This window comes from Canis aureus, chromosome 27 (assembly GCF_053574225.1).
Source record: "Canis aureus isolate CA01 chromosome 27, VMU_Caureus_v.1.0, whole genome shotgun sequence".
NCBI lineage: Eukaryota > Metazoa > Chordata > Mammalia > Carnivora > Canidae > Canis > Canis aureus.
Window position 1 is genome coordinate 30,348,643 of NC_135637.1, and position 12,399 is coordinate 30,361,041.

Here is a 12,399-nt window from a genome sequence, read left to right on the forward strand (position 1 = left end):
TAGGCCACGAAGCTATCATGGTCCTTCATCCCCATCCCTGTTCTGCTGATGCACATGTCAGCTTTTTTTACAGCTGGCAACATTATTGCCTTATCTTCAACCAGGTGATGATTTCTTCTTATTATTTGATGATTGCAAGGAACACATAAATCAATGCCACACTCAGAAATATAAAAGGTAAAAAAAAAGCTTTCTAGAGAAAAATTCCCACGTGAATGTTTATGGAAACTTTATTCATAATTAGCACCCCTGAAAGCAATAAAAAATATACACACTGATTTTTATACCAGCTTTTTATGAAATATCCAGACTTGAAGTAACGAAGATTTACTCCAACCTGATGTATAGTCGTAGAGTGTGATAGTAGTCAACATTTAAAGAAATAAGTTCTTAAGTTCAAAAACATGCATGAATATTAACTGCATATTTCTTCAGGATGAGATATCACCTCACACCAGTGAGAATGGGGAAAATTAACAAGGCAGGAAACAACAAATGTTGGAGAGGATGCGGAGAAAAGGGAACCCTCATACACTGTTGGTGGGAATGTGAACTGGTGCAGCCACTCGGGAAAACTGTGTGGAGATTCCTCAAACAGTTAAAAATAGACCTGCCCTACGACCCAGCAATTGCACTGTTGGGGATTTACCCCAAAGATACAAATGCAATGAAACGCTGGGACACCTGCACCCCGATGTTTATAGCAGCAATGGCCACGATAGCCAAACTGTGGAAGGAGCCTCGGTGTCCAACGAAAGATGAATGGATAAAGAAGATGTGGTTTATGTATACAATGGAATATTACTCAGCTATTAGAAATGACAAATACCCACCATTTGCTTCAACGTGGATGGAACTGGAGGGTATTATGCTGAGTGAAGTAAGTCAGTCGGAGAAGGACAAACATTATATGTTCTCATTCATTTGGGGAATATAAATAATAGTGAAAGGGAATATAAGGGAAGGGAGAAGAAATGTGTGGGAAATATCAGAAAGGGAGACAGAACGTAAAGACTGCTAACTCTGGGAAATGAACTAGGGGTGGTAGAAGGGGAGGAGGGCGGGGGGTGGGAGTGAATGGGTGACGGGCACTGGGTGTTATTCTGTATGTTAGTAAATTGAACACCAATAAAAAATAAATAAAAAAATAAAGAAATAAGTTCTTAAGTTCAAAAACATGCATGAATATTAACTGCATATTTCTTCAGGATGAATAACACATAAAAGGCTAAATTCCACATCATGGGAATTTAATTGTAATTTGGAAGATGTGGGTATCTAGAGGTGGCAAGGAGGCCAGTTATTGACAGCAGGTGGAGGAAGGAGGAGGGGTAGTGTGTTAGGCGACTCTATTCGAGGTGATGTCACTCTCCTACATGGCACTGTGAAGGCAGCCGCACCCCAGTGCTGTGTTGTCACAGCTCAGTAAACTGTACCCCAGAGTGACAGCTCCTTCATGCAGGCAGAGAATGTCTTCTAGAAGTCTGGGGTCCATGACAGCTCACAGGGAATATCATCTCATCCACTTCCCCAAGGAGGTGTGACCCTTGTCCCCAAAGGGGGAGGACAGGAAGGTGGAGACCTCAGGGAGTGTGAACAGGAAATTTGAAAAGGGAGCAAGGAAACTGCACGTGAGCCCCTTAGGATGACAGAGTGTGTCCCCTTGGTTGAGGGCTCAGTCCTTGTCATGTGTCAGGGCCGGGCCTGGAATTGAACCGTAACGTCCAAGGTCATAGGTGATGGTAGACATCGTTGTCCCTTCAGGAACAGAAGGTCCTGTGTTGTGAGAGTCTCAACCTCTCCATAGCAAGTGTGGAGATCGGACCCGCCCTTATGGTTCTGGAGACGATTGCCCTAGGACACTGGATACAGCTACAACACTGAATAGTTTGAAAACTAATGGTTGATTATTTATGAACCTGCAAATTACAGCACACACCTGGGGCCACAGACAGAGGTCATCGTAGAGACAGAGCGAGCTTGTATCCTCCCCCCCAGGAGAGTGGACAGAGGCTCAGCTGACAGAGGAGCTGGGGTGAGAGACAGAGACAGAGAGAGACAGAGACCAGGCCTCGAGGACCCACCTTGGAGTCCATGGGGGCAGCATCCCTGATGTCTTTGTCCATGTGCTCCCTGCCCTGGGGATGGTCCTGACCCCAAGCCTCACTCTAATCCTGGAGAAGCAGTGGAGCAGTGGGGACAGTAGGAGACAGTCGCCAGGAAGGAGCCACAGCAGGGGGTTCTGAGCCATTTGGAGTCATTAGGTGCAGCCTCAGGAGGGTGGGTGGGACCTGGGTATGGCCTGTCCTCCATGCACAAGGTTTGGGGACCCACAGCACTGGAGGCAGAGGGCTCTGCTCTGCAATCCTCTTCCCTGATCTCAGCCATTGTGGACCAGGACTGGGGCAGCAGGAGCCTGGAAGCCTGTCCCTCAGCTCCATGGGATGCTGTGCATCCCTTGCCTGAGTCTGGGCCCAGGTCCCACCTGCTGTCAGCCTCAGAAACCCTGAGCTCAGAGGGGTTACATTACAGGCACCAGGAGAGGACCTGGGGGGTGGGGAGCAGTGACCAAGATGATACTTTCCTCCCTCTGGGGGCTGAAAGGTTGAGAAAGATTCCCAAGCTCTGCTGCCCTGTGGCTGGTATCCTGGGGATGTGCATTTCAAGGCAGAGGTTGGGGTTCTCCACCCCATTTCTTCATGACCCCCATATCCCGGGCACTTCAGCCTGACCTTGGACATTCAGGTCATGTTCCTCCATGACTCCTCATTCTGCTGGGCTGTAAAGGTCTGCAAACCCCCAACACATGGTCACTGGCCTCAACCCTCCTGGAACATTTTTATGCGGGAGACGAGGAGGAGCATATGTCTTATCATTGACACCTGGCTCACCTCTGGGGACCTGGAGCAGAGGGGAAGACTAACATCACCACACACTGCAGGGATGATGCAAGGAAGGCCCCCTGAGCCAGCCTGGACTGAGGGACGCTGCCTCCTGGACATCTGTCCCCTGTCCCGTACCCAGGGAAGGGGTCCAGGGTACCAATCTAGGCTCCTGTCCCCCTACACGACACATACACCACAGGGCCTGCTCACCAGGGCTGCATACCTGCCTCAGTCTATGGGCACTGATCCTGACGCTCAAGGTCAGGGTCTCCCATTTCTGAGCTAGGAATTCAGTGTTTGTGCTCCTTCCCCAGATCTTCTACTCCTACATGCTCAGAGAAGCCTCTCCCTACCTGAGGCTCCCCTGCCGTGACAGCAGCACCTCTGAAGGGCCTGGCATAGCAGAGACCCCAGTTCACACAGTCCTCTTTCCCGCTTCCCTCCCCGCCTTCTCCTGGGACCACAGCCACCAGCATCCCCTCTGGCTGTGCTCCTGCTTCATGTGCTCTGCCCTGACACCTGGTTATCTTCAGTCCTGCCCTGTTCTGTCCCCCCTCCTATCCCCCGGGGCCACAGTTTCACCAGGTGGTGATGCTTTTGTTAAATCACCACCTCCCATCATGGTTTGAAGATCTTTATGCATTGTTTTAATATTTTAATATTTTCTCGATGACTCTTTGTGCAGAACACTGCCACTCCTCTCTTGAGATTAATATGAAAGGCCGTCCCATGAGGAGCTCCCTAAATGTTCCATGGGTTAGGATAGGCTCAGTCTTTTGCAGGATTTATGTTTTGTAGACATTCCCCCTCTCACAGGAGTGCTTATTTTGTAAGGACTCTTCCCTCCATGTGGGAAGCTCTCAAATCACAGACGCTGTATCCATGTTCTTTACAGCAGACCATGCAGGGTGCTCCACCCAGTCCTTCAGGTCACTGGTGAGTGCTGGGATCACAGCTCTGGATGATACCTTCAGGACACTGAGGACCCTGAAAGGGACATGTAATCAGCAAAGGGCAATGTGCATCCCCTGGGCCCTGCAAGGGGACCCTCCCACCTGGGGGAGCCCCCCTGGCCTCACAGCTGGGCAGAGGCCGAGCTGCACTCTGGGCCCCTGGTGAGACCCAACAGCCTGGTTCCCTAAGGGCCTGGCAGAGTCTCCTGGGCAGGGTCCTGAGCGTTTCCCACAGATGCTCCCTCCATCTTTCCTATGTCCACTCTGAGCAGTCCCTGCCTTCAGCATCCTCTGTCCCCTGTTTTCCTGAATTACTGACCAGATGGAGTCAGAGAGAGACTGGAAGGGGTGACAATTTGCATAAAGTGCACTGTCATTTGCCGGGAGACTGTAGGGAGAATTAGACAAGCTTAACAGAGTGCAGCTCCATTCTTGGGACAGGGGATTTGTCAACATTGCCTGGACTCCTCTCCTCCTCCATTTCTTGTCTTTCTTCCCAGGAAGGGACATCATCTGTCTTCTGGGGGACCTTCCTCGATATTAACATCCCCTGGAAACTACCACCAAAAATTCCCCACCTCCTGGGAGTTTGTGTATCTACAGTTTCCCTGTCCCAGCCAGGGATGGCCCAGCTGTTCCCCCACCTCCCTCTGCACCTCCAAGAACAACAGCCAGACTCACATGAACCATGAGCAGTGGCTTCATTGTTGGCGGCTGCTACATATACTGGTTCCAACAGAAGCCAGGGAGTCCCCTTCCCCCCATATCTCCTGAGTTTCTACTCAGACTCAGATAAGCACCAGGGCTCAAAATCCCCAGCCCTGTTCTGGATCTGAAGACACCTCAGCCAAAGCAGCGCCTCTGCTCATCTCTGGGCTGCAGGGTGAGGATAAGAATGACTCTTACTCTACAATCTGGCTCAGTGGTCCTGGTCACAAGGACACACACAGAAGAGGATGAGGGGCAACACCTCAGCCTGCCTATGGCCTTGGACTTTGTCTCCCAATTTAAGATAACTTGAATACACACTAATTTTCCTGGAAGTAGATTTTGGGTCACAATATCCTTCCTCCTAGTTTTCTATTTACACATTTCTGAAGACACAGAAGAAATAAAAACTGAGAAGAAATAGATACAGAAATATTGTTAGTGATCCAAATTGAAAAATTAGCCTCAGTGTCCATTGAAAGATGAATGGCTAAAGAAGCTGTGGTCTATGTATACAATGGAATATTCCTCAGCCATTAGAAATGGCAAATACCCACCATTTGCTTCGATGTGGATGGAACTGAAGGGTATTATGGTGAGTGAAGCAAGTCAACTAGAGAAGGAGAAACATGATATGATCTCATTCATTTGGGAATGTAAAATAGTAAATGGGGTTATAGGGGACAGGAGAGAAAATGAGTGGGAAATACCAGACAGGGAGACAGAACATGAGAGACTCCTAACTCTGGGAAACGAAAAAGTGGTGTTGAAAAGGGAGGTGGGTGGGGGTTGGGGGTGACTGGAGGACGGGCACTGAGGGGGGCAGTTCACAGGATGAGCACTGGGTGTTATTGTGGTATATGTTGGCAAATCGAACTCCAATAAAAAATACACAAATAAAAGAAAAATTAGATCCTGTTGTCATGGTGGTCCTTTTCTCTTCCCATAGAACGTCTACTTTTATTATTTTAATATTCAGAACAGGGATCCCTGGGTGGCGCAGCGGTTTGGCGCCTGCCTTTGGCCCAGGGCGCGATCCTGGAGACCCGGGATCGAATCCCACATCGGGCTCCCGGTGCATGGAGCCTGCTTCTCCCTCTGCCTGTGTCTCTGCCTCTCGCTCTCTCTCTCTCTGTAACTATCATAAATAAATAAAAATTTAAAAAAAAATTTAAAAAAAAATATTCAGAACAAATGACAATCCCAGCAGTTTGAAAGTCCTACTCAGGGTGGACTCTGCCCTTCCAGCTGTCAGAGCAGAAACCTCCTCTTCTCTACCAGGCCTCTGCTCTCAGAACAGGCCAAGGCTCATTGAATCCCAGGTATGAGACACTAGGCTGTGGGGATGCTGGGTGAGAACCAGGCCCAAGAGGAATTCATGGCCCATAGCTGTGGACTTGACCCTCAGTTGTGACATCAGAGTTGTGGTTAGGAATGGGGGTTTTGGGGTCCTGAAATGTTGTAAAAACCCTGACCCTGCTCCAGGGACACTGGTTGAAGTAGTCCTGTGGATGTGGCTTCCTACAGCTGACACCACTCAGGACCATGGTCATCCTCTGGGGTCCTGTTCCTGATCCCCCAGTGCCTGCTTGTGGCCTCCTCTCCTCTGGTACACAGTGGAGCTTTGCAATAGTCCTGGGTGGAGGAGTATGGCTTGGATGTCTAGGGAGGAGGAATCTGATCATTTGATGCAAAACCCTTTGCCTGTGAGGCTGTTGTGAATGTAGAATTTACCTTTTGTGGAGTGAAGAGAAGCAAAATGGGAGTTAATATAGGACAAGCTCTCTGGCAGAAGCCCTGAGTTGTGAGCTAGCACAGCCTTGACTGAGCTTCCAGGCTACAGCCTGACTTTCTTCCACGGACTTTGTCAGCTTGTCCTCCTTGACAAGATACTCACAGGGTCTCAGATAAGGGGGGAGTGAGACAAATCTCTGGACCCAAGGATCTTGTCTCTGAACCCCCATTCAGGAAGAAACTTATCTGGAGAGACTGAGCAGGGTGGGCTCTGCTGCACGATGATCTATGCTTCCACAGGAAACAGAAACATTCCAGTAAAGCGCATAGACCAAGAGAAATTGGAACATTCCAGGAGACACAGACATATAATGTAAAAGAGCCCAAGGCACCTCCCCTCTCAATATGGAGAAGATGAACAGGATGAAACACCGTGCTCCACCTGAACGTGCAGACTCCAAACATTCTTCCACACTCAGTTCTATCATCTCATTCTATAGAGTGTGACCTTGTGTCACTACTGTTATATCCACAGGGGATACACTGACCATAACGCTGGTCACAGACACAGTCTCCTTTCTCAGAACCATCTCCATGGGAACTTGGACCAGATCCTGCTGGCTATGCCCGACAACACCCCCTCTCTTCTCTTCTCCCCTCTGTTCCTCTGTCCTTTGGCTTTGGTCTCTCCCTCTGGCTCCTCAGGTCTGAGCTATGTCTCCACCAGGATTTCAGAGAAAACCAGAAATGATCTTGCTGTAGTTTCTAGTCTGAGGGGTCCAACTCTTGGAGGAGAATGATAAGAAAATAGAGTTGCAAGAATCTCCTGACATTCTCATTCCTGCTCTAAGATCTAGGCTCCATTTTTTTTAACCCAGCACTCCTAGTCAGTCTTAATATTTTTAGAGGTTTCTTTATTTTTATATAGAGATAGGGCATGCATTGGGGGGTTGTGGGCAGGCAGAGGAGGGAAGGAGGCTCAAGCAGACTCTGGGCTCAGTGCAGAGCTCTGTGCAGGGCTCGAGCTCACTATCCTGGGATTAGGACATCAGCAAAAACAAGAGTTGATGCTCAATGACCTGCACCTCCTAGATGCACTCCCTACTCCATTGTATTTAATATGAAAGTAAAATTATTACATTTCTTGAAAAGGATGTGTTTATCTACTTTTAGGTATTTGCACATGGATGTAATGATTTTTACCTACTTCAGAATTATCCGATGCCCTCACTCATGGGGAATCCTGGAGGAATCCATAGACAAAGGTTTGCCTGCATATTTTAAGATAAGTCATTTTTTTTCTTGGGCTCCAGACTTTCATTCTGAGAATTCTGTGGAAAGTAGATCCACCACAGAAACATTTTCTACCATAGAAACAGTCCCAGGCTGTATCGTTTCTTCACATACACAGACACAAAACTCACAGCAGTATGTTTTCTCACTCCTGGTGGACACCAGAGAAACTCAGGGGACTTTGGGTGTGGCTGAGTTGTGGGGTAAGAAGGAAGAGGCTGGGTCTCACCCCTGTCCTGCGCTCCATGACACCTGGAAACCCTAGAGAGGTAGGTGTAGTGTCTGCGGAGATAAGGAATGGACAGATTTCTTGTCACTCAACAGGTCCTAGACTCCTGATTCAGTGGATTGTTAAGCGTTTGCTCTCACAGCAGTCCTCTTGGCTAACAAACTTTTCAAGTCATCCCCTGTGGTTCAGGGTTTTAGCCCCTCCTTCAACCCAGGGTGGGACCCTGGAGTCCTGGGATCCAGTCAGGCTCCCTGTATGGAGCCTGCTTCTCCCTCTGCCTGACTGTCTCTCTATCTTTCTCTCTCTCTCTCTCTCTCCCTCTCTCTCTCTCTCATACACACACACACACACACACACACGCACAGTTCTTTCATCTGCCTGAGTGAATAGCATCCTGGATGCTGCAGTTTCCAGGCTTCTGAATCCCTCCAGAGCCATCCTGTCCTCAGTCAGCCATTCTCAGAGCCTCAATCTCTGGGAGACAGAAGCTTCTTCAACAAGAAACACTGGTGACATCTAGTGTGACTGGGGTCCTGTCACCAGGACAGCCTGGATGTGCACTAAGCCTGTTCCTCTGGGGTGAGCCTGATGCTCAGTATACGCAGGGGGAGTGTCCGGCCCCATGAGCAGCTCAGTCTCTGAGCATCTCTTGGCACCATTCAGTGTCTGAGCCTGATCATTCCATTCATCCTGGGACCTCAGCCTCAGGGCTGCCCCCACGGAGCACAAGGCCACTGGGATGTGGGATACCCCTCCCTGTGCTGTCTGCCTGGGCTGTCACTCCCTCAGTCACCCAACTGCCACATCCAACCAGGCCACACTCTGATGCAAAGTCTTGTGACCCATCCCAGCGCCACAGGACCTGTGAGCTCAGGGGCATCATTCCCCTCAGCACCAACTCTCCTCCAATCACACGTGGGAAGTTTGACAAAAATCTGGGTCGAGGGGACCTTGGGGAGGAAAAACCCATGCCTGTAGTCATGGGGGGTTCACGAATAATGTTCTATCCTGAACATGCTGGACACAAGTTGCAGAGGCTCAAGCTGTGGTCTGTCTCCAAATCCCTTTGTCCAAGAAGCTCTGTTTGTAATTTTGTCCCCATGTCCTCAGTGCTGTGCAGAACTCAGGGGAAGATAACTCTGGAAATCCGAGAAGCCTCATTAGAGGAAAGTTCCAGCATCCTGCATAGCAGGGGCTGTGTGCCCATGCAGATGTGTCACTGCTCTGGACTGGATTCTGAACTCTAAGAGGATTTTGTGTAAGAGATACCACCTTCACCCTGACCAGGAATGGTCAAGGGAGTTGTGGACAAACTCTCTCTGAAGATTCCCAGTGGAGCAAATAGTGAGCCCTGAAGTAATGTGAGCTGGCATACGGGGACTGGCCTGGCCCTGATGCAGCCCTAATGCAAGGAACAGTAGGCAAAGATTTGGGGAAGCAGGAGATGTGGGCCCTGGTCACCTTGTCACACAGTGGTGCCTCTGCGTCTGGACACCAGGGTGCATTCCGGTTCCATTTCTGAAGAGTCAGGGTGATCAGAGTTGGGACCTGCCACCTGGCACTGCTTGTGCCCTCTGCTCAGAGATCACAGCTCTCTGGCCTTACACAGCCCCTCCCTTGCCCATGCCCCTGTCATCTCAGGCAGAGGGACCTGACCCAAGGCCAGGTGGGTGTCAAATGCCAGGGTCTCATCTGCATGGATGGGCCATCCCTCCCAGAGAAGATGAAGAGGGGAAGTGAGAGATGAGAAGAGGCTCTGCTCATCTGTGGGAACACTGAAGGCAGGATCAGTAATGACCTCCACGATGGCCTGGTCCCCTCTCCTCCTCACACTCCTCGCTCACTGCACAGGTGACTGGATGTGGGGACATTGGAAGGGCCCTGGGAGGACATGTGGGGACATGCTTCCTCCTCTTGTCTCCAGGCCCCAGCATCACCCTCTCTGTGTCTCTCCCTGTTGCAGTGTCCTGGGCCCAGGCTGTGCTGACTCCGCTGCCCTCAGTGTCTGCGGCCCTGGGACAGACGGTCACCATCTCTTGTACTGGAAATAGCACCCAAATCGGCAGTGGTTATGCTGTACAATGGTACCAGCAGCTCCCAGGAAAGTCCCCTGAAACTATCATCTATGGTGATAGCAATCGACCCTCGGGGGTCCCAGATCGATTCTCTGGCTTCAGCTCTGGCAATTCAGCCACACTGGCCATCACTGGGCTCCAGGATGAGGACGAGGCTGATTATTACTGCCAGTCCTTAGATGACAACCTCGATGGTCACACAGTGCTCTGGGCCAGGAAGGAAGTGAGACACAAACCTGCTCTCCCCCCAGAAATGAATTTTGCTTTGCAACACCCACTGTTTGGCCAATTCAGCTTCCCCCTTTGTTTGGTGTAAACTGCAGTCTGTGGTCAACGTGAGGGAACTTTGGCTCCAAAATGATCCTGATTCTCTTCACTTCAGCCCCTGCACCCTGTCTTTGGCTCAAACATATTCTATGGTTTTCTCATATTGAGGAAAAATTCCTTGTTGTCAGGAGCATGATGCTCTGTTCACAGTCTGTTGATGAAGAAAGAAAGACAAGAAAATGTAGATTAAATTAAATGTCCTACAGCCTGCAGCCCACTGTTAGAGACCTGACATATATGCAGAGAGTGAGTTGCTCAAGGAACTCATGGCTGCCTTCGTGCCTTAATGTTTATCTTTAGTAAATATTGAGAATAACCTCACCTTAACAGCAGCTAGATCATGAAGGTCCTGAAAGCCTTGCTTCCAAATTCCTTAGCGTTTTACACTATCCCCGACCTCCACTTATTAAAAAGCATATCATCAGTCCCTCCTCACAATCCCAGTGCAGCTTTCTGCCCACAGGTCCTGTTCCTGCTATAATAAAATCACTTGTTACCACCATTATATATCTTGAGAATTTGTTCTTGGCCATTGGGATCGGCAATCCTGTATCACTGTGACAAGTCAGGACAGAACAGGAGACACAGAGTCCACCTGCGTCTGACTGAGGATGGAGCACTGTCCTTACAGTGTGCATTCACACCACATACTGAACACCTTTTATGTGCCCCATGTGAGCCTAGGGATGTGGGACACTAGTGAACATGGCAGAGTCCCCATGATCAAGGAGCTGACAGTGTCTGGGGGAAGAGAGAGGACACAGAATACGTATAATAAGGAAAGCTTGTCCCTGGATACTGAGGTTGGGTGAGCTTGGTGGGGTGGAGTTGGAGCATTGGAGGAGTTCCCAGGGAACCCCAGAATGTGATGTCCCACAATGACACCCCAGTCCTGTCCGGATAGTGATGGAGCAGGGCGTGAGCATGTAGGGGGGACGTGGCAGGCGTATGGACTCTGTCCCAGTCAGACTAGGAGTTCTGAACAAGGGGATGATGATGAGGAAAGTCAGAGTCCTCATGACATAGAGGAAGCCAGGACTGGGATGAGAGTTGGAAGGAGGGGAAGGAGGTGGGTTTCTTGGGATCAGTGTGGGGAGGAGCCTCCACCAGCTAGGACAGTGTGAGGATCCATATCTGATGCAGGATGACGTCTACATCATGTTTCCAGGATATAGGATCAGCCCCTGATCCAGGGAAATGTTGATCAGGAGTCCTAGTGATGCACATCTCTGGTTACTCTTGACTGACCTTGATGAAACTTCACCAGTGCCTGTTGCTGTGGAGGTAAGTATTTCCTGTGCTCTTCAGGCCCCTCTGTTTTAATAAGAATCTAATTGACATTTGGCAGATTAACAAGAGAAAATCAAATTTCATAGCCTACATAGTGGGTATCCACACAGACGTGGAGAATTCCAAAGACAGTCAGGCACCATGACACATATGTGAGTGAAGGAGAGGGGCAGGGGTCTGATAACCAAAGAGGAGAAAGTGCATTAGAGGGAAGGTGAGAGGAGTTGTTTGGAAAAGAGAGGTTGTCCTGCTGTGTAGATACATGACTTAGGTAAAGAGGGAGCCTGGTAATAGCTCTCTTCCTGGTACAAGCTGGCAGTTTGGGGGGATTAAAGAGCTTTTCCTAAATCTGCTGAGTTTCGTTTGTTTAAAGTGAAACTAATGTTCATGCCAATGGGGTTCAATCTGGGGCAGCCTATCTTTAGCCAGTTCCCTCTCTTCTCTGAAATTTCCCAAGGATACATGTGTTAAAACTTGTGCTAGCAGATTGTTCATTTTGTTGACCCTCTCCTGACGATAGGCCAGTTTATTTAAACTCATTTCAGAAGGGGTTGATGGAGGTGCATTCTCAAAGTCAAGAAATCAGGTATTAAACAAGAAGCATTTGTAGGGGGGGAAAAGGATGGTAAATGATCAAATGAAATTGTAGGCAGTTGCTGAGTTCTGAGGGCAACCAGTGGAGAAGATTTCTTGATGTCAAGCTCATGTCGTCTTCAGGTAGAGTGACAGAAGTCTGTGACAATCTGACAGACTTTCCTGGTTTGTAGTTCAAATGTGTCTGGTGATCTCTGTCTGTCCCATAGATCTACTGGCATGAAAACCACCTCTACATGAGCTGCTTTGGTGACTTCTCTGAAGGTTCTATCGTTGGATTCACATTTACTTTTCAGGACTTCAGGATATAG

The 12,399-nt window shown here is 49.2% G+C and overlaps 1 pseudogene across 1 annotated transcript in view; it reads left to right on the forward strand.

The window, feature by feature from the left end:
- LOC144299601 (immunoglobulin lambda variable 1-40 pseudogene) overlaps nt 1-12,399 on the forward strand; it is a 36,163-nt pseudogene extending 23,764 nt beyond the window's left edge. Inside the window, exons 2-3 of the transcript XR_013366284.1 lie at nt 9,766-10,100; nt 12,298-12,399. The product of XR_013366284.1 is annotated as an immunoglobulin lambda variable 1-40 pseudogene (transcript). The remainder of the gene's footprint in view (nt 1-9,765; nt 10,101-12,297) is intronic.